The sequence below is a fragment of the Trachemys scripta genome, chromosome 12 (genome assembly GCF_013100865.1).
Source record: "Trachemys scripta elegans isolate TJP31775 chromosome 12, CAS_Tse_1.0, whole genome shotgun sequence".
Lineage (NCBI taxonomy): Eukaryota > Metazoa > Chordata > Testudines > Emydidae > Trachemys > Trachemys scripta.
In genome coordinates, this window is record NC_048309.1 from 6226114 (window position 1) to 6249151 (window position 23038).

The 23038-nt window shown below is 45.8% G+C and overlaps 1 long non-coding RNA gene across 1 annotated transcript; it reads right to left on the reverse strand.

The window, feature by feature from the left end:
• Positions 1-10763: 10763 nt before the first annotated feature.
• Positions 10764-22742, reverse strand: LOC117886331. Its single transcript, XR_004647914.1, has 3 exons — positions 22660-22742; positions 14914-15066; positions 10764-11004 (listed from the first exon to the last, which is right to left on the reverse strand). It is a non-coding gene; the product is annotated as an uncharacterized LOC117886331 (long non-coding RNA).
• Between the last annotated feature and the right edge of the window lie 296 nt (positions 22743-23038).

Here is a 23038-nt window from a genome sequence, read left to right on the forward strand (position 1 = left end):
AGGAGAAACAAGCCAGGCCTCTGTTAGCCTTGGTCCAGAGGAAGAAGGGTATTAGTTGGGCTGGCTGAAGGGCCACGCCCTAATTACCAGAGTGGATCCACCTGCAGGCCTGGGTAGCCAGCCTGCCCTATAAAGCTGGCTAAGAGACAGGTCACAGAGGGTGAGAGGAAAGGGAGGAGTGTGGGTGCTAGATCCTTGCTGGGAAGCTAGTAGTCTCCTGGAGTGTTGGTCCCTGTAAATATCTGTAAATAATAGGTGGTGGGAATGGACACAAACAATAAAAGGACACGGGTGCTGCACTTCAGTTGGTCTCTGACTGCGTTTGTGGAGGGGCCAGGAGCAGGCATTGCTACGTGGCTCTTCTCTGCACCCTCTCCAATTTACAACATTCCCTTCACCGTGACTTATGTTGGGCATCCCATTGCTTTTGAAAATGTTAGCCTATAGGTATGTATAGAGATCAGAAAGTCCACTATTTGTATCATAATGTCTCAGGAATATGGCTCTGCAGCTAGATCATGGGCTCAAGGAGCAACACAGAGTGTTCCTGGTCCTAGTAAGTGAAATATCCTGGAATACATGCATTTATGTGCCTAATTTATGCATGCAATTGCAGTATGTGCACAAATGGAACAGTTGCAAGTGGCCTGATCTAGTCAATGGCTACCTGCTTTATGCTCAGTCCTAGTAACTGCATGTGCAAATTAGGCATGCATTGGCACCTACATGTGTGTACCAGTTTGATTAGCTTGAGTTTATGAAAATCAGGTTCCATGATAATAAAATGACCATTATTTCAAATGTCTCCTGCCCACACCCTGTTGATGTACCCTTAATGTGAAACTATCCAGCCATTAAAAATAACAGGCAGCACCATCAACACTGAGTTGGGGACTGGGGGCTCTGATTCGCTTAGAAAAATCTCAGCCTCAATTCCCAGTGTGATGCACACACTCTGCAACCCTGGCAATCTAGGCGTGTTCAGCCAGCCTTACCATCTGACAGCCTTGAGTCTGTCCCCATTGAAGCCACTGGCAAAACGATCGCAGAAGAGACTGGGAACAGGATCGAGCCCCCTGTCACTCATGTGCAGTTGCCTTTGTTTGTACATCTGTTAGTTCTGAAAAGCGCTTTAAAAAAATCCATTAGGACAGAACAATGGGGGAGAGATAGTGCAAAACAAATGCAAAAATCCAACAGCTGTGCATGAAACTGTTGAGAGCCATGTTTATACAAGGTCATGGTGCTTCAGCCTTAAAGTGACTGCTACCTGCCCTAGGGAGCCCAGTCACTCACAATCTAGCCCTGCAGGGTTTTGTTCTACTCCAGGTGAGCTGGCTGTGTTGGTCCATTACAGGAACCCTGGTAACAATCCCCTCCTGACATCGAAAGGTTCCATTAAGACCTTCCCACTTGTTCCTTTGCTTTTGGCCAATTTCCCATGCATTAAGCCATTCATTTATTCTGGGACTCCCCACCTAGATCATTAACTTTCTCTGAGGAGCCTTGTCCAGTTTTCTCACCACGTCTAAATAGGCGATGCCCATTTTGCTCACTCGGACTGCTCTAACAGTAATATCCTGAGAGAGCTCCGTCAAATTAGGCACACAGCCTTCCTTCCCCCAAACCACATTGGCCCTCCTTACTCAAGCTGTGCTTTCACATTTGATCCCTTAAACACTCTCTAACACTTCCCCCACGGATGACGTTGAAACTAATTGGCCGGTAATTTCCTATGGCATCTCTAGAACCTTTTCAGTCATTTCTATGTCAGTGACTTTCCTGACCTCAAGGGCTTCACCTGAATTTAGTGGCAAGGGGATTCAGTTTAATGAAGCAAAGTTTTGCATTTGGGCTCTGACATAGGGTGACCAGATGTCCCGATTTTATAGGGACAGTCCCGATATTTGGGGCTTTTTCTTATATAGGCTCCTATTATCCCCCACCCCCTGTTCCGATGTTTCACACTTGCTGTCTGGTCACCCTACTCTGACAGTATAAGCGCACTGCCTTAGTTATTTGTTCTAGCTGTTAGCGGGGAGGGGATCCACAAAGGGACTTTGGTGTTGCAACACTGAGCATCATAGCGCCTAACTTTTAGGCAGCTAGGAAATCACAGGAACAGCACGGCAATCCACAAAGCCGAGTTAGACGTCCAGGCTCCCTATACGATGAACGTGGAGAGACAGGCATCTTAGAATGCCTCCTGGAGTAGGGGAGAGGAAGAGGTGGGTTATAACTTTTATCCCAGTGGTTAGAGCACTCAGCTAGGATGTGGGAAACCCAGGCTCAATGCCCCCTTCTCTGCCCAAGAGGGAGAAATGATTTGAACACCTCTCAGGAGAGTGAGCTTTGGGATATTCTGATGGGGGATGCCCTCAATCGCTCCTGTGGAAGCTGTTCCTCTAGGGATAAATAATGAAACCCCTGGACTGAGTCTCTCTCACCCAATGACTGTTCCTCTGTGTCGCTGGACCTGAGACAGAGGGAGAGAGAATGTGAATGATTCTATAGTCCAGTGCTTAGGGCACACACCCGAGAGGTGGAAGACCCTGAGTCCGCTCCCCCTGCTCCAATCACTCTTTTATTAGTTATTCACGGTGGAACAGCAACAGAGAGATTGAGGGACTGCCACATCAGACTATCCCATAGCTCAGTGGTAAGAGGGTTCTTCTGGAAGGTGGGGGGTCCCCTGGTCAAATCCTTTCTCCCCCCTCTGGCAGAGAGGGTGGGGGAATTGAATCTTGGTCTTTGGCATCCCAGGCCAGTGCACTAACCACAGAACTATGGGATATTCTACAGGTAGCTATCTAAATCAATAGCTTAAATCAAGCTTGACTCAGTGGTTATACACTAGACCTTGGCCTCGTCTTTGCACAAGAGATGTGCATCTCTAACGACATCACTATTCCTGTATGGGATGGGGGGAATGCTACACATAAGACACATTTATATCAGTATAGCTGCATCCACTCTAGGGGTTGTACTATGACTATGTGGCTATGTCGGCACATGAGCTAGAGGTGTGATTCCCAGCTGGCATATAGGCATACTTTGAGCTAGCTGCGGTAGGATGGGCAGTGGCACTACTGTGGTCGCCTCCCTGAGTACAAACCCACCTGAACTCCACGGGCACGTACCCAGGGCCGTTAGCACATGCTGCAGCTGCCCCTGCTACCACACCTATGCTACTATTTTAGCGTGAATTTGTCTATGCGAGCTGGGAATCACTCCCCGAGCTCATCCCGTAGACATAGCCAATATGGCTGAAAAAAAAAAATCACCTCTCTATTCAAAATACTTATACTAGAACAAAGCTCTACCATCTGTCCATTCCCTGGTCTGCATGAATGAGCTTGGAAATCTCAGGTCACTTTCTCTTAGGCAGATATCCATGTCACAGCTAGCCTTAGGCCTTGTCTTCACTGCTAACAAAGGTGTGTTTTTATGTTGGGGTAACTAACGCATATGAACAATCCTGAGGTAAAAACACAGTGAATACATGTTTACCGTGAGGTAAACTAAGTGAGGTCAGCACTATCCCCTCATTCCTGGTTCACCTGGCCTAATTTACCCTATGGTAAACTTGTCATCACTGTGTTTTACCTCAGGATTGTTCATATGCGTTAGTTACCCCAGCATAAAAACACACCTTTGTTAGCAGTGAAGACAAAGCCTTACTTAGCTTCCAAGAACTAACCAGGCACAGAGAATGAACTATCCACTGACTTGCGCTGGTCAAAACATTTTTAATTGAAAAGTAATTTTGACCAAAAGTGGCATTTCATCAAAAATGAAACATTTTATGGAAAAATATAATTTTCAACAACATTCTGATTTTTTGGACAAAAAACGTGAAAGTTTTCATCGATTTTGTTTAACCAAAACCAGTTTTTGGAGACCAAAAATTGAATGGGAGAAATGTCATTAGTTGGGGGGCAGGGGTCATTTTTAAAAAAATATATATTTTAATTTGAAATTTGGATACATTTTTTTAAAAATGGAAATTTCTTGTGGAAAAATAATTGCCGTTTTCCAACCAGCACTAGCTCTAGAGCCTTGAAATGGCCCCTCCAATTCAGGGTTGGGCTTATTGGCGGGCTGCAGTGGGAAGTGAGGGCTGTGCTGTTCTCATAAAGTACCTTCTCCGAAGACAGAAGGCTTCAAGCTCTCAGGTCAGAACATTTCATTATTTTAAAAAAAAATAAAACAGAGATACATTTTTCTTTCTCTTTTTGCTTTGGTAACTATTTATTCCTGTGTTTCTTAAAGCACTGAGACTCTCCACTTTTACGACTGGAACATTTATTATAGACCAGTGAAATCCCATTTGGAAAAACTCTCCAACTTGCTTGGGGTAATGTGCCCTTTCTTCTTGTCCCATGGTACTTCGTTTGTCACTCGCTGTTCTAGTGTCACCCCGTCTCAGAACCTGCAGAGAGCTGATGTCAACAATAAGAGCAGCAGAAGGTGCTGAGTTGACATTGGGTGAGAGACTGTGACAGCAGCTCTGCCAAAAAGGATAGAAAGAACACGGAAATAAATGTCATAGCATAGCTAGGACAAATGCTTTTATGTAAGAAGGCATGGTACCTGGTACTTGTTTGCATACATACAAAATGCAGCTAATGGCTGATGTAAGCTGATGGTTAGAAAGAACTGTATTCAAATGTTACTGCCTGAAGCGAATGCCAGAGTCTTGAACATTTAAACACAGTGATGAAAAAAATATATTTTTTATCTGCAAAGTCTTGGCAATTTTAGGTGCATATTCAGTTTTCTGGGAATGTCAGAGATATTTCAAAGGAGCTTTCCCTTTTGGAGGTTTCTGCTCCAGTTGGTCTTTATGTGTTACCTATCTGAGTCTTGTGTGTATTAAAATAGAGATGGACAGATAAATTCTGAGTGCATGGTCTGATACATGTAGCCCTGTTTTTCAGCTCCGGAATCATTTGTGATCCCTGCAAATGTGTCTTTTGTTTGTAGGGGTTTGGCAAACAGATTTGAGAACAACTTTCATTCTGAGTGGTGTTCATGAACTATTCAACTTCCACTTTTTGCTGTTTGTAGGATGGGATGGCCAATGGGAGTTGGCAATCTGAGTTCCAAGATGCTGTTTCTTCTCCTTGATTGGAGGATCTAAACTTTTTAAACCTCAGGACAAAAAGTAACAAAAAATAAGTACTGAATAATGCACCAAACCACCATCTGGAATCTGAATAATTTATGAACGTTGTCTCTCTTCTTCAACCCCCATTAATCAGTCAGCGCTAATATGCATTAAATATTAGAGTCAAGTTTTTTTCAAAATTGCTCACCACGCAACAGTTCCCACTAAGAAAAATGAGTACTCCCCCTGTAGAGAACAATGGGAACTTCTGGGTGCTGTGATCTTTTGAAAATCCATCCCTAGATAAGCAATTTCTAATGGGAATGGCTTACTACACCCTCCCTTTTGCAGCCATTCAGCAACTCATTCAGTTCTGCCCCTTTGTTGTCATTTGTCACTGAGTGATCTCACAGGGGTAGGCAACCTATGGCACACATGCCGAAGGCAGCACGCAAGCTGATTTTCAGTGGCACTCACACTGCCCTGGTCCTGGACACCAGTCCGGGGGGCTCTGCATTTTAATTTAATTTTAAATGAAGCTTCTTAAACATTTTAAAAACCTTATTTACTTTACATACAACAATAGTTTAGTTATATATTATAGACTTATAGAAAGAGACCTTCTAAAAACATTAAAATGTATTACTGGCACACAAAAGCTTAAATTAAGAGTGAATAAATGAAGACTCGGCACCCCACTTCTGAAAGGTTGCCGACCCCTGCAATAGACTTAGCTCATAGGGCTGTTGTGAAGTTCAGTTTATGTTTGTACACAACAAAGTTCTCCATAAATGCTAAACATTATCATAATAAAATCTAATCCAGCCAATCAGCTTTCTAGGTAGAGAGTTATTACTCGCTGAAAACAGTTAAAACCTAAAACTTCAGCCAATCAAAAACCAATTTTCCGATTAGCTGAAGAGGCGGTTAGGGCACTAACCTGCGACTTGGAAACTTGAGTTCATTTCCTTGTTCACGTCAGGTCTGACCTTGGGCAACTCATTAAGGCCCAGATCCTCCAAGATATTTTGAAGCCTAGCTCCCATTGAAATAACTCAAGTGCTGTGTTAAAATTTTGTGTGGTAAACAAGAGACGTGTAACTGGCTGGCTCCTAGTGTCTACAGCCAATCTATAATGCTACAATGAGCCACCATACATTGTAGCTGCAGCAGCATGAATCAGATCAGATGATTACATCTACATCAGTCATCTGGACTAATATAAATGAAATCATTGTGAGAGAACATTATCGCTGGATCAATGTCTGTTTTTTTGCCTCAGCAGGGGACCTGTGGCAACAGCCTATTCCATGCAATTCAAATTAAGAGAAAGTGTCATTCTGCTCTTTGTGTATCAGAATAATTTTTTTTAAGTATTGGTGCATTTAAAAAAAAAGTTCAATTATCCTATCATTGCAGACATTACTGCCTGGTGGTTTCCCTTGACATCCATTACATCCATTATGTTTTTGACTATCAATTATCCAGTGGTAGATCCTAATGAAGGGGACTGTTCCTTAGGTAACTGACAGAGTTTATTGCTGAGAGTATTTCAGTAAATTAGAAATCAGCAACACAAGCTGCCATTGCAAAGCTTTTGTTTTAACAGTGTGAGCAGTTTTACATATCTCGCTTTCCTCCTTTTCATTAGACATTTGAGAGCCAAGCTTGTTCTAGGGAAGTGGGCATTAAAGAGGGCGATTATAATGGACGTGAGCAGAATGCAGGGAGCCCAAGGTAAAGTCAATTTGCAGCTGCAAAGAGGGAGATCTTTACCTCTGTGCAAAGAGCTTCTTGTCTCAGAGTTGTTCAGACACTGATTTGTTTTCTTCTACTACACAGTTAAGCTTGTGATCAAATATGGCCGCACCTGGGTGCTTAAAAGTTAGTCAACTAGATCTATATTTAGGCCCCTAAATAAATGGTTTACAGAGCGGCTGAGCACCTGTCAGAAGGAGACACGGGAACTTAGGGCATTTGAAAAACAAGCAGCATGTGTAGGGGCTTAAATAAGGATTCAGGTGCCTAAGTTTCGTCACTGGGGTGTGAAAGTGCCTGTCTCTGTTTTTCCATTATACCAGTCTGCAAACAGATGGGAAGGGCATGTGGCTTGGGTTAAAATTCCCATTGTGCTGCTGTGATTTCAAGACATGTTTCCTTGACTATTCTTTAGTGGCTCCATGGAGCTTGGCACACAGCATTACCATCTGTAAGACATACCGCATGGGCCTGGCAACCTCCAGAAGACTCAGTTCCTCGAAGTTATTTAGACACTTAACTTCCATTGCAATGGATAGGAGCTAAGCGCCTACATATCTTTGAGGATTTGGGCCTTGGTCTCTTGTCCTGAGCTGCTTTCTGGGTACACATGTGTTTGTTTTATTTTTGCATGGCTGGATCCTAAACACAAAACAAAGGATCACATCACCAGGCTCAAGCAAAGTATCTTTGCATCTTGTTCAAGTAGCTCCTTTCTCTGCCGAAAACTCAGCCTGCTCCCCACTCAAATGGAGAATGGGCGCCACCTTATGGACAGCACAAGGAGTTTCTCTCCAGCTAAAGATTTATGCTGGTTCCTTCCTGGGGCCTGATTCTCCAGGCCCTTGCTGCTTGTGTAGTCACAAGCACCTGTCTAAAGCACTGCGAGTCAACGGAGAATCGGGCTGATAAGGTGTTTGTTCTGTGATGAAGGAAGAATGGAGTGAAATGAAATCTCTAGTTTTCTTGCTGTGTCAATAAATACCTTGTTAGTAGCTCACAGGGAGGCAGTGGCTACTTGTCCTGCCAAACTCCAAAGGGTTTCCAAAGTAAAGTCAGACTGGAATAGAAGACAGGAAAATCATGGAAACAGGTGCTGGGGAGGAAAGAATCCTGCATTACGTGCCATTCCCAGGCTTCATTCTGTGAACACTACAGATAAATAGCAAGAGAGGAGATTTACTCCACAGAGAGAGTGAAACTGGACTAGGGAAAGGAGGCAGCATTAGGTCACTTCTGACCGCGTCCCCAACTCAGAGTGAAATCCAATTCAAGCCACCGTCTCAAAACCAAGTCCATGGCTCAGCATCTGAATAGGTCAAGGGTACAGAATCATTCACTGGCGGCTAAGTGACATACACCACCTGGGAGCTTTAAACAATGTCTCCTCTGCATTTTCTTTCAAACCCCGGCAATAATGTATCAGCACCCAAAGCACTGTCTGCAGCAAAGCCCTCTTGATAGGTCTGTTTCCAGTTTCTGGCATAGGCTATAAAATAAAACTCCAGGAGATGTAACAGATACGGAGTAGTGCCCTCGTGTGGTCATCTGTGGCTCCTTCCAGGGACTGATCTCTTGCTCTGTTTTCTTTCTTAGTGATTTGGTGTGTGAGTCCCCTCCATGTATGAGTCAGTTTTATAATTGTCCCTTCTTTCCATTTTATTTTAAAACTGTATTGACCCTCTTTACACAGCATGCTCCCACTAAGCAGTTGACACTGTAGGGACTAACTACAGGGTTCTGAGCAGTCTTGTGAAAATTATTCTTGCATTAAACATGTCATCCTAGTACTCACACAATAGCTAGCGAAACAACACAAGATCTACTTTCAAATACAGAGCCGTTCTTTAGTTACTGATGCTATATTCCCCAAAGTGACATAATGTCATAAAAATCTACTCCCCTCCCACCGTAAAACTTCTGCCAGCCCAGTTTAAACAAACTACAGACTCTACAGGGTGAATTCCCTTGAACACCGGTGATTTCCTGTAAAAGACTTTTTCCCTCTCTGTAGGGCAGGTGGAATGTTAATGTCCAGGCCTTTTGACTGGAACAGAGCTACCTGCTGAACTTCTTCCATCCCTGGTTTCTCCCAGACCACTTGACCACCTCCTTGGGGGAAGAGAAAGGAGAAGAGAAGGGGCTGTTACACCTTCCTTCTCTGCACACTTTTGACCATGTGCACAATGGGACGACTAAGCCAACATGCTTTCCTCCATAGCTTATGGCACCTTTGAGACTAACAGAAGTATTGGGAGCATAAGCTTTCGTGGGTAAGAACCTCACTTCTTCAGATGCATCTTACCCACGAAAGCTTATGCTCCCAGTACTTCTGTTAGTCTCAAAGGTGCCACAGGACCCTCTGTTGCTTTTTACAGATTCAGACTAATACGGCTACCCCTCTGATACTTGACTCCATAACTTATGTTCTTAAATAATACAAACCAGGCATGCGAGAATATCTATTGGGAGGTTAAGACAAATGGCAGTCTGGTAGGGCAGAAGGTGCAGGGACACTGCCGTGGTAGAGCCTTGATGTCCTCCTGGTAATGCACTTGACTTCATTCTGGGGCTTGTTTAAGAGAAATGTGTTCTCTTTCTCTTCTCTTTCTTGGTTTGGGCCTATGACTAAATAGACTGAGAAGTTCAAAGGGACAGTGAGTGAGGCAAGCAGAGTTTGACCTTCAGTTTGTACTAATGCCAGGGTGCTCAGGCTTTTCAAAATATGTTGACTGAACCTCAATTAAGAGATGGTCTTGTAGACCACTCTGCCCCATGCCCATTCCCCATGCAAGCTGCCACCTCCCATTCACAAACTTTTTTTGGTCAATAAAGGAATAATTGGCCTATATGGGAAGTTTATTCATCACCCTCGTCAGTTAGAGGCACGTGTGTACATATGTAGGCTTCTGTCTCTAGACAGATGGACCATTCCCTAAGATAGAAGAGAAGTTATTAAAATGGATTAATATCCCATCCTCTCCTATTTCAGAAAATGGCTGAAAAAGGTCTTGTGGACAAATATTACTGATGATGACTTCATGGTTAAATGTCCTAAACTACCCCTTATCCTGTTTCTTGCTTGTTTTACACTGTGTGGGCCTTATTCTCCTCCCACGCACATCAGGTTCACATGGATGTAACTCTATTGGTATCAGCGGAGTCACTCCTGATTTACATCAGCATAGGTTAGAAGACATTCAAGCCCTATGTATAGACCTTGTCTCTCCCTTCTCAGCTACTATTTTGGACTAGGGCATGGGCATGAAACATTTACTTGTGGTTGTGAAGAGCCCAGCAAATCAGAGTAAAGAGATGGCCCAGTGCTTAGGGTGCTAGCCAGAAATGAGGGTTCAGTTTCCTGGTCTGCTATAGACTTCCTGTGAGACTTTGGGTGAGAAGCTTAGTCTGTCCAGGCCCCAGTTCCCCATTTGATAAACAGGAATAACAGCACTTTCCTACCTCACAGGGGATTTTGTGTGTAAATGTATTGAAGATTATAAGGTGCTCAGATCTTGTGGTAATGGGGGTCAATATGTACCCTGGATAAGTAAGGACCCTTGCTCTCTTCTAGGCACCAAGTAACTCCAAAGTTTGCTTGGGTTGTGCAATGCTTAGATGAGGTTTATTTGCTGCCAATGCATTAGAATATCTCTGTGTCCTCCAATCAGGAGGCAGGAGTCTCGGGCCATATGGGGAAAAATTGATACATGAACTACAAAGTTCAGCTCACATTCCAACTAGAATAACAAGAGTGTGTCTGAAGAAGAGGGGTTTTTATCCACGAAAGCTTATGCCCAAATAAATCTGTTAGTCTTTAAGGTGCCACCGGATTCCTCGTTGTTTTTGTGGATACAGACTAACGCAGCTATCCCTCTGATAAGAGTGTGTTTATTCCCCCCCACTCCCGCCAATGCTGGTCCTCTGTTGTTGGCCTACACAAACTTTCCCTGGCCTCCTGGGGAGTTACCTGCTTCTCTGGAGAGGTCTCTCTTGGGCATTCAACCAAAACACTGTGCAGCAGTTTGAGAAGGGGGCAGCTCCGTGAATATTGCTTTGACGTCTCTCCTCTGTCGGGTTAGTGGGTGAGGTCTTTTTCTTCCCTCATTACAGACTGAGCCAAGGAATTATCCCCACTGGTGAGAAGGTTGGACATGTAGTTAAGGCACTGGAGTTGAATGTGGGTTCAATTCCCTGGTTTGCTAGACAGCCTTAACCCTCCCCATCTTTAAAAATGGTACGTCCCTCGTCTTTGCAGAGAGTGAACTACTCTGTTTCTTACGATGCATCCGTGCAGCAGCCAGTACAATGGGTCCTGATCTCAGCTGGAGTGTCTAGGTGCTACTTGGACAACAAATAAATAATATTAATACAGTAGTAGCTGATTGTGCCTCCTTCCCTCAAAATATGACGTTCTGGAGAAATAAAGCAAGGCTGGAAATGTTGGGGGGAAAGGATTCTCTATCATAAATTCTCCTCTTCGTACATGTCATCTGCATTATCATCAGCATATTAGGGCAGTGCTGGGTTGTGTATTTTCTGTATGGAGCATGAAACCAGCTGAAGGTGAATGTAATAAACAATGACCCGGATTTCCAAAGCTCTCTTTCTACACATGAACTGTGTGTGTATAGATAGAAACCTAGAAGTGCAATAGAAAAACTTTAGCACTCCAACAGCTTGAGTGTGACCTCTATGCAATTGGGAATCCCTTGAGTGTGCTGTAGCACCCTTCTCTATCTCATTAACATTACCATTGGGGATGCATCAGAAACTTCCAGGCCTCTTCCCCTTCTCACACCACTGTGAATGGCCATCCTTGGAGCTTTAGCTCCTGCTTTTATAGACATAACCATCTTTTCTGTCCACTGCTGTCGTTTTTAACCCCCGGCCATGGTCTTGGTTCAGGTTTGGACACAAGAGGGAGTTATGGAGCTATTGCAGGAGCGGGGCAGCTCATGGAAAAGAAATGGCAGCTGAGACAAAGAGTTCCCTAGCTGGTGCAGGAGGAGGTGAGAAGATGTTCGGAAGTCTCTGTCCACTTTGTGTGAGGAATCAGGTACTAAATACTAAATACTGGGCCTCCTTTGTATTGACAGAAGGGCTTCGGGTAAAGCAGATCTACACCAGGGAGAAGGAATTGTGTTGATTCCTGTGTCCACTTTCACATGAGTGTTTGACTGTAAAGACTTTTAACCTTCCCCCACTCCCAAGGATTTGCAAACAGGCTAATGTCTGTTTAGGGTGACGGGGTAAATCAGAGAGGACTGATTCTCTGTGCAGTAGCAGTGGGTCGCTGGGAACAAAGAACTTGCTGTGATGCACAAAAGAAATGGGCCTCTGGCTCTGGGTGACTGGGACAGACTCAGGGAGGGGAAATAAAAAGCTATCATGTCCTTTGTAAGGATTTCAACATGCGGGGCCCAATCCTGTGCTATTGAGTCAAGTGCCAGGTTTGCTACTGCTTCAGTCAAACCAAGCCCTAGCAGCAGAGAGCTGTGTGTTTAGCTAAGGGCTAGAAGTTCATCTCTGGCACTGGCTTGCCCTGTGATCCTGGGTAAATCCTTTTGGCCCAGCTCCTAAAAAGTATTCAGTTACCTAACTCCCACCTAAATACCTTTGAGGACCTGAGCCTTTGCCTCCTTCTGGATGTACTCATCTGTAAAATGGAACCAAGGCTCAGGGGGTTGGAATAAATCAGGGTCAACCTCAGCTCCTTCTTCCTCTATGAACAATATCTGCTTGGGGGATTGCTTTAATTGACCTGCCACGCCTAACCTGCTGGGGCAACTGACTCCCAGCCCTTGGGAAACCGACAAGCTAGGGGAGAGGAAAGGGCTTTCTTTAATGGTTGCTCCTCGGGCCATAGGGCCCTACATCCTCAGCTGCTGTAAATCGTCTCCAGTGATGTCCGGGCTGATGGGTTTTGAAGAGTAGCTGCTGGGCTTGGGAGCAGGGCTGGGCACCAGCAGCTGGAGCGCCGGGGTGAAATGAGGTTATCCCAGGTGTAAAAGCAGAGGCTCAGCTCCCAAGACAAAACGCGACCTCTGCAGTGCACAGCTGTGACAGCCGCTTCTGATTAACTCCCGGGGGCAAAGGGGATTCAGGTGAGAGGCTCACAGGGTCTCGGCTAATCCTCGCCACGCGGGAGGCTCTAATCAAGGGGAAACCCCTGGAATGGGAGAGTGGCCTCTGGCTCTGAACCAGCTGTGGGGCCTGGGGTGGTATTTGAGTGTGGGGAAGATGCAGCGTCTGCCTCTTTGGGCTGGTGGTACCTCTTTGACATAACTCCTCTCTCTGCCAGGGAGTGGGACAATCTCGCCTTCAGGGAGACAGCTGGGCCTCCCAGCAGGATTTACTATGGGTGAGTTGGTCAAGGCTTCCGGGCGGCGTTAGACACGCTCGGAGCTGGGCTGGGGTGGGGAGGTCCGGCGGCTTTGGACCCTTTTCTGTTTGAGTGGGTTTGGATCGGGCGTTTTGGGAGTAGGAGTCATGGGTGGGTGTGCGCTGCAAGTGTTCACGTGATTTCTGTAGTGTGGGTCTCTCGGGACTGCCGGGGGCTCTCCGTCCCTCTGCGGTTGGAGTCCAGCAGGCACCAATCCCACCCGGCTCTTCTGCAAGTGGCAAAGGCCAGCCAAGAATGGGGTATTTTCGTTCTCCGTTGTCCACGGGAGTAGCTGACAGGCCCTGGAAAGAACTCCAGACGCTTGTCCCAGAGCCTGTGGTGTCACTTGATGGCATTTCCAGGCCCCGCTTTCTTTGCCCTGCGGTCGCAAAGGCTTTTAGGAAAGAACGGGAGCGAATAAGCGAAGCGAGCTCCAGGCTAGCCGGGCAACCCCCGCGCACGCTTGGGAGCGCTGTTGCTGTGGTGTGAACGTGCTACCCTGAGGGTGTGTGTGTGTGTCACACCTGGTCTTTGCTTTACTGCATCAAGGATGTTGTCCGAGCAGTGTTGGTGGTTGCTGCACATCAGGTGTGGTGGGGATCCCTGGGAGTTCTGGGAACCTGCCTAGTGGAGAGGACCGGAGCGTCCCCTGCGCTCTCCGGGCAGGTAACTGGCCCCTTGCACCCCAGCTAGTACCGCCCTGTCACTCGGCCCCTCCAGCCAGCTGCCCAGGGGATCGGGGAGCAGGGCGGGCCCGACGCCGTCTGACCGCTCTCCGCCCCCGCTCTGCTCTGGGAACGAAACCGGCCCCGTGGAGGGACCCGCAGCAGGGACGGCCCAGTGGATCTAGCCGGGCCAGAGCGCTGGCGGCCCGAGCCTGTCCATAGGCAGGCGAACCCGCCTTCCCTGACCCGGGCCTGTTCTGAGCTCGCACATGCGGGCCTTGCCCCGCGGTGACTCCATAGACTTTTTGGGGGCTGCCCGATACCAGGTGCGAGCGAGATCCAGCTCTGCCCAAACCCCCGTTTTGCAGCGCCTGAAGGAGCGGAGGGGGGGGGGAGCAAGGCTCGACTCCCCTTTCCAGGCCTGATCTGGTGGGGTGGGGGGGAATCCACGGGTGTCAGTTTGTCTTGGTGGTCTCTGTCCCTCTCCGCAGCCCCCCTACTTAGCCAGGCGCCCCTCCTTGAGCACAGATTGCGCGGAGCGCAGTTGATATGCGCGGCAATTCACAGCGTCTGGGGGCGCAGTGCTGGAGGAATCCACCAAGCTCCGCATGCACGGGGATGGGGGGCGGGGGGTTGAGGCGAGGCTGGCTGGTCTTGGTGCTGCTGACAGTGTAGACAGGTGAGCAATGGCATCGCACAGGGCCCGTCTCCTCGGTCTTTCCCCAGCGTCGGAGACTCCTGCTGGGGGAACAGCCCCAGAGACAACGATCTGCCAAACGCCAAGCCGCTGGGGACTTCCGCGAGGCGGGAGGGGGGACACCTGCTCTCCCGGAGGGAATGTGGCATTAAACAAAACAATGCAATTAACTTGGGCCGGGGGGGGACCCCTAAACCAGGCAAATAGCCTCCTGCCACTTCCCCCGTTGTGTTTCTTTACAGCGGGCCCGGCCCCAGGCCCAGACCCAACCCTCCACGCGCTGGGTCCCAAGTTACACCTTTGGGGGATGCCTCTGCCCCCCGTGTCTTCGTGTGTCTGTCTCTTCCTCCACTCACGTGTCTGGGGCCAGCTCGGAGCAAGCTCCCGTAGGGTTGGGAGTTGGCCTACGCGAGTCGGGATGCGGTCCGCTGTGTCTTGATGATCGGAGACCCTGCGGCACAAAGTTAATCTGAACCTAGAAAACCAACCGGTGTGGCTGCTGCCTTCAGCGTGGCCCACAGCCCCGCGGATTACGCATCTCGCCTTCCAAACAGCAGCGACCTACAGCCCGGTTGGCCCGCGGACATTACTTGCCATACAGCAGAGGGAGCAGCAGATGGCGCTATGCGAGGGCTCTTCTGCAGCCGCTGGAAATGCAAATTTTTCTGCTAGGTTTTTAGACCAGCAATTTAATTTATTTTTAAAATTTTAAAAGGGAATATTAGGAGAATCCTTTTAAAATGTCTTTACACAGATGGGGGAGGGGGATAGATAAACGAGAAACTTCAACTTTTTTTTTTACATTCACACAATCCTATTGATATAAATTGCATAGATACCTATATCAACACCTTTATATGCATGGTTATACATGCACACTATATATAAACGTAATGAAACTTACATGCACATATCTATAAATACAGAATTACTCGTTTATTTATATATATATAAATTAATTTTAGAATGGCCATGTTAGAGACACATAAATACCTAGAAACTTTCTGCATAATTAAACTGCATTCGTAACTATTTTTGGTTCTTAAAATCTAAACTCTTTAAAATAACACCCCACATCCTCTTACTATAACTGTATTACAGCAAGAGCTGTATTCTAAACTTAACAAAAATAATAGACACAGAAGCGCGAATTTTATTTAAAAAAAACTAACCACTGTGCATTTCAATACTGTTGTATATAAACGATTAAAGAAGCCACCCAAATGGTGGTGGTTTCAAAATATTTAAATAAACTCTGTAACCTCTTTAAATCGCAGCACGACTTTGAACCTGCTGCATAATGATAAAGAATTGACGTTAAACAACAAGAAGAAAGGAAGAACAAAATTCTTTCGGCTGCCATTTGGAAAAAAAGAGTTTATTAGTGTTATTGCAACGATTAATCCAGGAACCAGGAGAGAAGCTGAACTCTTTATTCCAACACATTTTGCCACTGTTCTTAGATTTGAAACATGATTCGCTTAGCCACAGAAACGGGCATTAAAGTGCTTTGGACATACGTATTTCCCTTCCTCCCCAGTTGGAAGTCGAGGGATGTGTGTGTTACATATATAGCATACAAGCGACGCTTTTCGGACACGAAGTCCAGGCTGAGGGCTTTGCCTCTAAGACAGAGCTAAATCTTTTTCCTCTTATTAAATGCAAACCTTGGTTCAAGCGACATTGAGCAAGGGACAGCACAGCTTCCCTGAACCTTTGGCGGGTTTCTGTCTTACTCATAGCTCGTGCAATTCCCTTTCCGTGCCCCCTCGGATCTCTCCATTCATTGCAAACGTCTAGAGCGAGGCAAAGTTACCACCGTGGGGGTTGCAAGGACATCTTAACCCCCCCTCCCCCCAATAATAGCCACCCTACCGCATTGTCTTCCCGGCTCTCCCTGCATTGTCCTGCCCTTTCCCTTTGTGAGCCAGGAGCCCCTAAACCTCTGCATATTCAGAAGGGGCCTGCTTCGCCCCCCTGCCACTCTTAATGTAAAGAGACAGCTGCCCTGCAAGACGTTGGAGCCATTGTTGCTCCTATTTGTCAAAAGGCCGAGGATGCTCCATAGATCGCTCCGTGGCTGCTGTTAAGTGTAATTAGAGGGTTTATGTCCCCAATTTCCATTAAAATGAAGCTGTGAGGCTCCTCTCTTGGCATTCACCGCGTGCCTTAATTGTATGGACATTAAATCAAGGTCCGCTGTGAACACGCAGAGAGGGGCTCGTCGGCAGCAGGGCAGGGAGAGAACAAGGCACCGGCGCGTCTTCCGCGGAGCGATGCTGTCCGTGGGGGCACCGCTCGTGTGCCCCCCCTCTCTCGCCAACACGCGCCCAGGGCTTAGCCCGGGCCAGCCAAGGGCTGGGCTCCCCTGCGGAGCGGGAGAGAACAGGGGTTCTCTGAGCCTCCGAGAGGAGAGAGAACCCCCCACACCCACTCCTCAGTACGGTATAAAATCCTTGTCATGTAAAAACAAACCCTAGGTAAGAACCCCCTCCCCCCCCGCCCGTCCAGTGTAAAATATCTCTGCGCTCTACCCGCTAGAATAAACCTCTACACAATGACAAACCCTATAGATCAGACGCCTATACCGTAAACCCATATACAAACCTATACAACAAACCCTATCCTACACACCGCCTACACGCGCAAAAAACTTTGCCATAAACCCCTATATAATACCCACATAAACGACTTGTATAATGCAAACCCTCTGTACAGTGTAACTTATATAACCGGCTATACCGTATTTAAAGGGATACGTTCTTAGCACATAACAGTCGCCCCAGAGCTGTTAGCCACCTTCTAATAGTAAGACAGACCTGAATTAAGCGTAACAGATCCCTCATGTCAAGGGATAGGTCAATTTCTCTAGAGTTACAGGTCTAGTCAAAGTGCTGGGCATCTTTTTTTCCCTCTCTTCTACTTTTTTTATAATAATAATAATTAATATAATCCTCGTGTTTCATTTAAACCGCTCAAAATGCAAATGAACTGATTTCTCTTCTTTAGAAGGGAAACCGAAATAGCTTAGAGGTGCCCTTGGCTATCCGCAGCGGCTAGGCACAAGAATAGCTCCACGGTTTGGATTTGGGGGGGGGGTGTTTGGGTTTTTTTGCTTTTCTTTCTTAAATAAGGATCGAACGAGAGTGACCATGATTAAAGCGATTGCGTTGCTGGCCATCGGAGTTAAAGGCACTTTATTAATTTAGGACGATTTCTTTCTATAGATCTTGCTGCTGAATTCCCCCACCCCACCCCCTCCTTGTCGTTCCCCCACTCCCCCCAAAAAAAACCCTAATAATCATGATAAAGCCCATTAAGGACGCTTGCAAAAGAGGAAGGGGGGAAAAAAATCCTGACGCTCTTCCAAGTTAGCAATCGAGCTGGGATGTTCTCCCACCATTGTCGCCTAAACCCCATAATTACGGCACCGGCAAGACTAGCTCTTAGCAGATTTACCCATTCCAATGGAAGCAGCCCTCTGTGGCTAGGCGGCAGAAACTCCGCGTCCTTTCAGATCCAGTGCGGACGCCCTCCCGTGGTTCAGCATGCTTGTTTTGTGTATGCGGGCTAGAGATGAATAAGAAAAGCGCCTAGTCTCTCATTATCTTTTGAATTTTAGACCTCTCTCTCTCTCTCTCTCTCTCTTCCTCCCCCTGGAACAATGAAGAAAGACCTCATCAGAGTGAAAATCAGGCTCCCGCTCGGCGTGGAAAAAGCCAGATGAACTTGTATGGGTGCACCACGCATCTTTCCATTCTCCTGCTCTTCTCTTCTCCAAAGCTCTTTAAAGGGGTTATGAGGCGTCTCTCTCAATTTATCCCTTTTCTCTTGATCTTCCTAGCAGAGGGGTTTTTGGGTCTAGTCCTGGCTGTTTCAGCTGATCTCATCCAGTCTAAAGGATTAGCGCTTCTTCCCTCCGTCCAGGCTCTCAGCACATCTGCTGATTGGGTTCAGCACAAGAGGATTACATTGGGACCCAATGACGTCACCGCTAGGACATAAGTTCTCCTCCATTAACCAAATCCTCATCAGCAAGATGTCCTTGAAACTATAGGAGTAACATTCGAGAGACTCTATCCCCAGCCCATCCCCACCTTCCTCTCAGGCTGGGGGCTCGGGCTTTCGGAAAATAGTGTTTAAGCTTTGAGCACTTGCAGCTGCATCTATAACGTATGGCTGCACTACAGGGCTAGAGAATCCAGTCCTTATAGGAACACACAGACGTTATACATTGGGATCTGCACCTAAACGGTTAATCAGAGAAGCTTTATATTTTCTGTTGCGGTGTTTTATTTTAAACAGAGGCAGGAGGGGGAGGACTGTATATCCTTCAATTATATTCCCTACCTCAAAAAACATCAGCAATAATTTTCCTTAAAGTTGACATGGATGTAATTACCAAAAAAAAAAAAAAAAAACCCCAACAACAACAACAACAACAAAACAGATTTGAGAAAATTGTAAAGGAATTCTTCCCTCCCCACTTCCAGGAAGAGAATGTGTTTCAAGTCACACTTTTAAAATAAAGGGGTTTCCTATTTACATGTGTTTTTTGTTCCTTGTGATCAAGCTTCTTAAAGTTACATAATCACGGAAGCCACAGGAGCTAAGAATTGCTTAGTTTGGAAGGAAAGGAGTTCCTTCTAGAGCATTTCGAAATAATAAACCGAACGAGTGTTCTTGTTTTTAAAAGCCCACCGAGAGGGACAATGTAGCAATGCCATCAAATAGTCTTGATCTATTTCACGGAATACAATATGCTGGTTCTTCTTTAAACCATCCCCAGCAAATAGGGCTCTGCTTGTATTTATAGCTGGCGTTTCATTATATGGTTTTAACCGATTTATTTTATGGTTGGTTTGTTTTTTTTAAAGTCGTGATGAATGCATGATGCCTAGAGACCTCTTTCATCAGGCTGTGCTTGCCTACTCCCAGGGTCATGCCATTTTTTTAAGAGTCAGTGTCCTTTCGCTCAGGGGAGATTGTTTGTTTTTATTTTTACAGAATAATTCTATATATACAGATCAGAGATGAGTATTTTAGAACTGTTCTAACACATCCTATTATACTTTAGTCTTATCCTTAGAAAATATGGCGAACCACTTCTACATCTTTTTCTCCCCCGCCCCATGTAAGGATTTTTAGGTGGAAAGTGCAGATTTGTGGGTTATCTTCCGCTATAATAACCTTCTGTGGCTAGCAAAACGCTGCATTCTATTATTAGAATGATTTAAGACTATGATTTGATTTGATTCTAGTAGGACTTATATGGACACAGATATTTTACATGCTTATGTGGGAGTTGGACTCTGATTATGATGGAAATCATTTTTTGTTCCAGTTCTGAAAGTCTCCACTTTGCCATTCCTGGGTGTGCAGTTACATGATGGGTGTGTTAGTAGAACTGTAAACTATATACACATTTTGTTCCCACTAGATCAAACCAATTGTTCGGGGATTTTGTTGTTGTTTCTGATAGTTTGTTTATATTAGATAGAGGGTCTCTGAAACGCAAACCCAGACACACAATTGAGGAAACAATCGGTTCAAGGCAGTTTAAAATAGAATCTCACGACAGAGTATCTACTAGAGGTATATAATAAAGTAGCCATCAGAAATGCTCCGCAGCGATGTGAAATATCGCCTTCAAGGCTTAAGGCCCATTGGACAAACACTCGCACACCTTAAGTGTGTGTGTGTGTGTGTGTGTGTGTGTGACTTCCTTTCTTTTGTATAGTGCTACAGTGCATGGCATGTATAGTAGATAGGCGAAAATGCATTGTTTGTTACGCTGCAAGGGGAAAGTTTGCTATTCTAAGCATCATTTTACCATCTTCTGAAGCTACTTTTTTCATCTGGTTCATTTTAGATTATTGTTTATCGACGTATTTATGTCCACGAGAAGCTACATGAACGCGAATCTGTCCCTTGTGGATCTAAGTTAAAAATCTAAATTAACGTGAGCGAGGGAGCGCTTTTCTCCAGCATTGGACATCAACACGATGCCCATCTTCAGCCAAATTCAGAATTAATTTTCTTTTCACACGCAAATCCAGGATTTGCGTCCTTGAAGGGGGGAAATTATTATTATTATTATTATTTATTATTACTTTGCCTCATCTAGGCTTATTTCATTGGACAATATTAAAGCTCTCAGTCTTTGTGCATTGGGTTTCAACCAACAGCCTGGCTTTCAGCTAGAATGACATTTCTATTTAGCTAGAGATGTCCCTTTAGTTCCCAGTTGGCGTTCCAGAAATACCTGTCTCAGATGCCTACACCTTGCTGTGCTCTTAATACAGAGCAGCTAATGGCAGCGGAGTGAAAAAAAACAGGGAGATCTATTTCAGTCTGGGAAACAATGATCATATTCTCAAACTCTCGGTCTTCCATGTTTGTTGTGCATTTCCCTTCACCTGGGTTTGAGGCCCCACATTTATTCCTTTCCCCTCCCTTGTCTCATTTCGAAGAAGGCATTCGAGTACAGAGACCAGGTCCTGCTCTGCAGGGGAAAGGTGCTGAAAAGAAAGGTGAGCTACAGGCCTCTGGTTCCATTGCCGGCTAAGGGTTCGCTGTCCATGGTGTTGAATGAAATAGGGTTTCTCTCCCCCCACTTCCCCCCTTGCCCCCCCCTTCACATCAGTCACCTCCCTGGTATTCAGAATCGGTGCCCCCTCTTCCTGCCCTCCCCTCCTATATTCCCCCTCCCCCCCAGTGCCAGTTTGACTTAAAACGTATCATTTAACTCCAGGTGTATTTGAATAGTACAGTCAGGAATAATTAAGAGCAATTTTTTTTTTCGTACTGAATAGAGATTTCTTTCCTTTCCTTCGAATCCTGATCAGCGAAATCGTGTACGTCCGGATTGACTTAAAAATAAACTTTCTTAAGAAGCGAAGTGACCATCCCTATATCTGCTCGGGTGGGGGGAGGGTCGGCCTGTCATCCATGCACAGACAGTGCTGTTTAATATTCGTGCTGCCTTTCTAAATGTTCCTAGCCGCTCTGGAGTTGTAAGCCTGGTGGCCCCAGCATGGATGTGATATTTTTAACCTCCTACTAAGGCAAAGAGAGCTTCTGTTGTAACTGAGCAGTGTCAAGCTGCAGAGAGGAAAAACTTTCCTATTTAGCATACTGGTGGCATGATTTTACTTCGCTTTTGGCCATACCAATGGTTTAGCCCCTCTTAAATTTGCTATTAAATCGACTCTCTCCCCCACCCCCTTTTTCCACCTTCTGTATGAAAGGCTTTAAAGATGTGTAGGGTTTGGGGCTATTTCAATAGCACCTCCATGTAGACATTTTGTTTTAAGAACATCTCTTCCCTAATCTCTCATGCAGCATTTCTGTGTTCCGGAAGAAAATAGTCAGATGACTTGCAAAGGGCCATTTTCTTTCTTTCTTTCTTTCCCTCTGTCTCTCTTTAAACATACCACCTACTGTTCCCCGAACAAAGAGATCCTAGAGACAAGAAACATGCTATCACTTTCCTTCCCTTTCCAGACCTTAACTCTGCAATGCATAGCTGACCATGTTAAACACATACCCCGAAATCCATAGTAGCCCTCTCGCAACATGCGATCACCCCTAAACCAGGCAGCAAAATGTGGATGTGTATATACACACACACACATGCACGCACACACACTGCAGTGAAATCAGGCGATGCAAGTGATCAGAGAAGCGCGTTGCTTTCAGAAAGTCTTCCTATTTCCCCCCTTCTGCTGATTAAGTAACTAACAAGCATCTCTTTTGCCATCGGAACTGGGCACAGGTATCGAATACAACGTTTCGACCCTCCACCCCCAGAATCAGTAGCTCGGAACCGACCCACAAGTCAAACAATAATATATTTTTAAACGAGGCCTTGCTCTGTTTCAAAAAGTAAAGGAAATCGAGGGGTGCATTATAGATCCCTGGCCTCTAGTTCAGGCACAAACAATCTAGCGGCATAGAAAAGAGATTTCAGTAGAGATTGGTCTTTTCTGTGGTTAATTTAAAAGAATAACTTAAAGCTTTCTTAGAAAGTAATTACACTTACAAGAGGTTTGGGATTCAGACTTCTCTACCCAGTGTGTCCTCTCTGTCTTTTTGGTCGTCTTGGTTGCTGAATTTTTTTTTCCAGATCTGGAATAACAACAACAATAATACAAATATTAACCCGCCCCCTCGAAATATACAATTCACTGATTTGCAAAGCATCTTCCTTCGCGTAAGAAAGCTGCTTACTCTCCTCCCGGTTGCTTTCCTGGCCTCACAGCTCCTTGAGAAAGGAGGAGGGCCTTGTGCATTACAATCGCCTTCAATTCAATTCATTCTGCCTGTTTCTAACGGTCTCTGGACAGCAAATCCACACCAACAGGGGGTCAAAGTCCCCTCCTCACCCCCCCCCAGTCTTAAACACACACAATAGCCGTCAG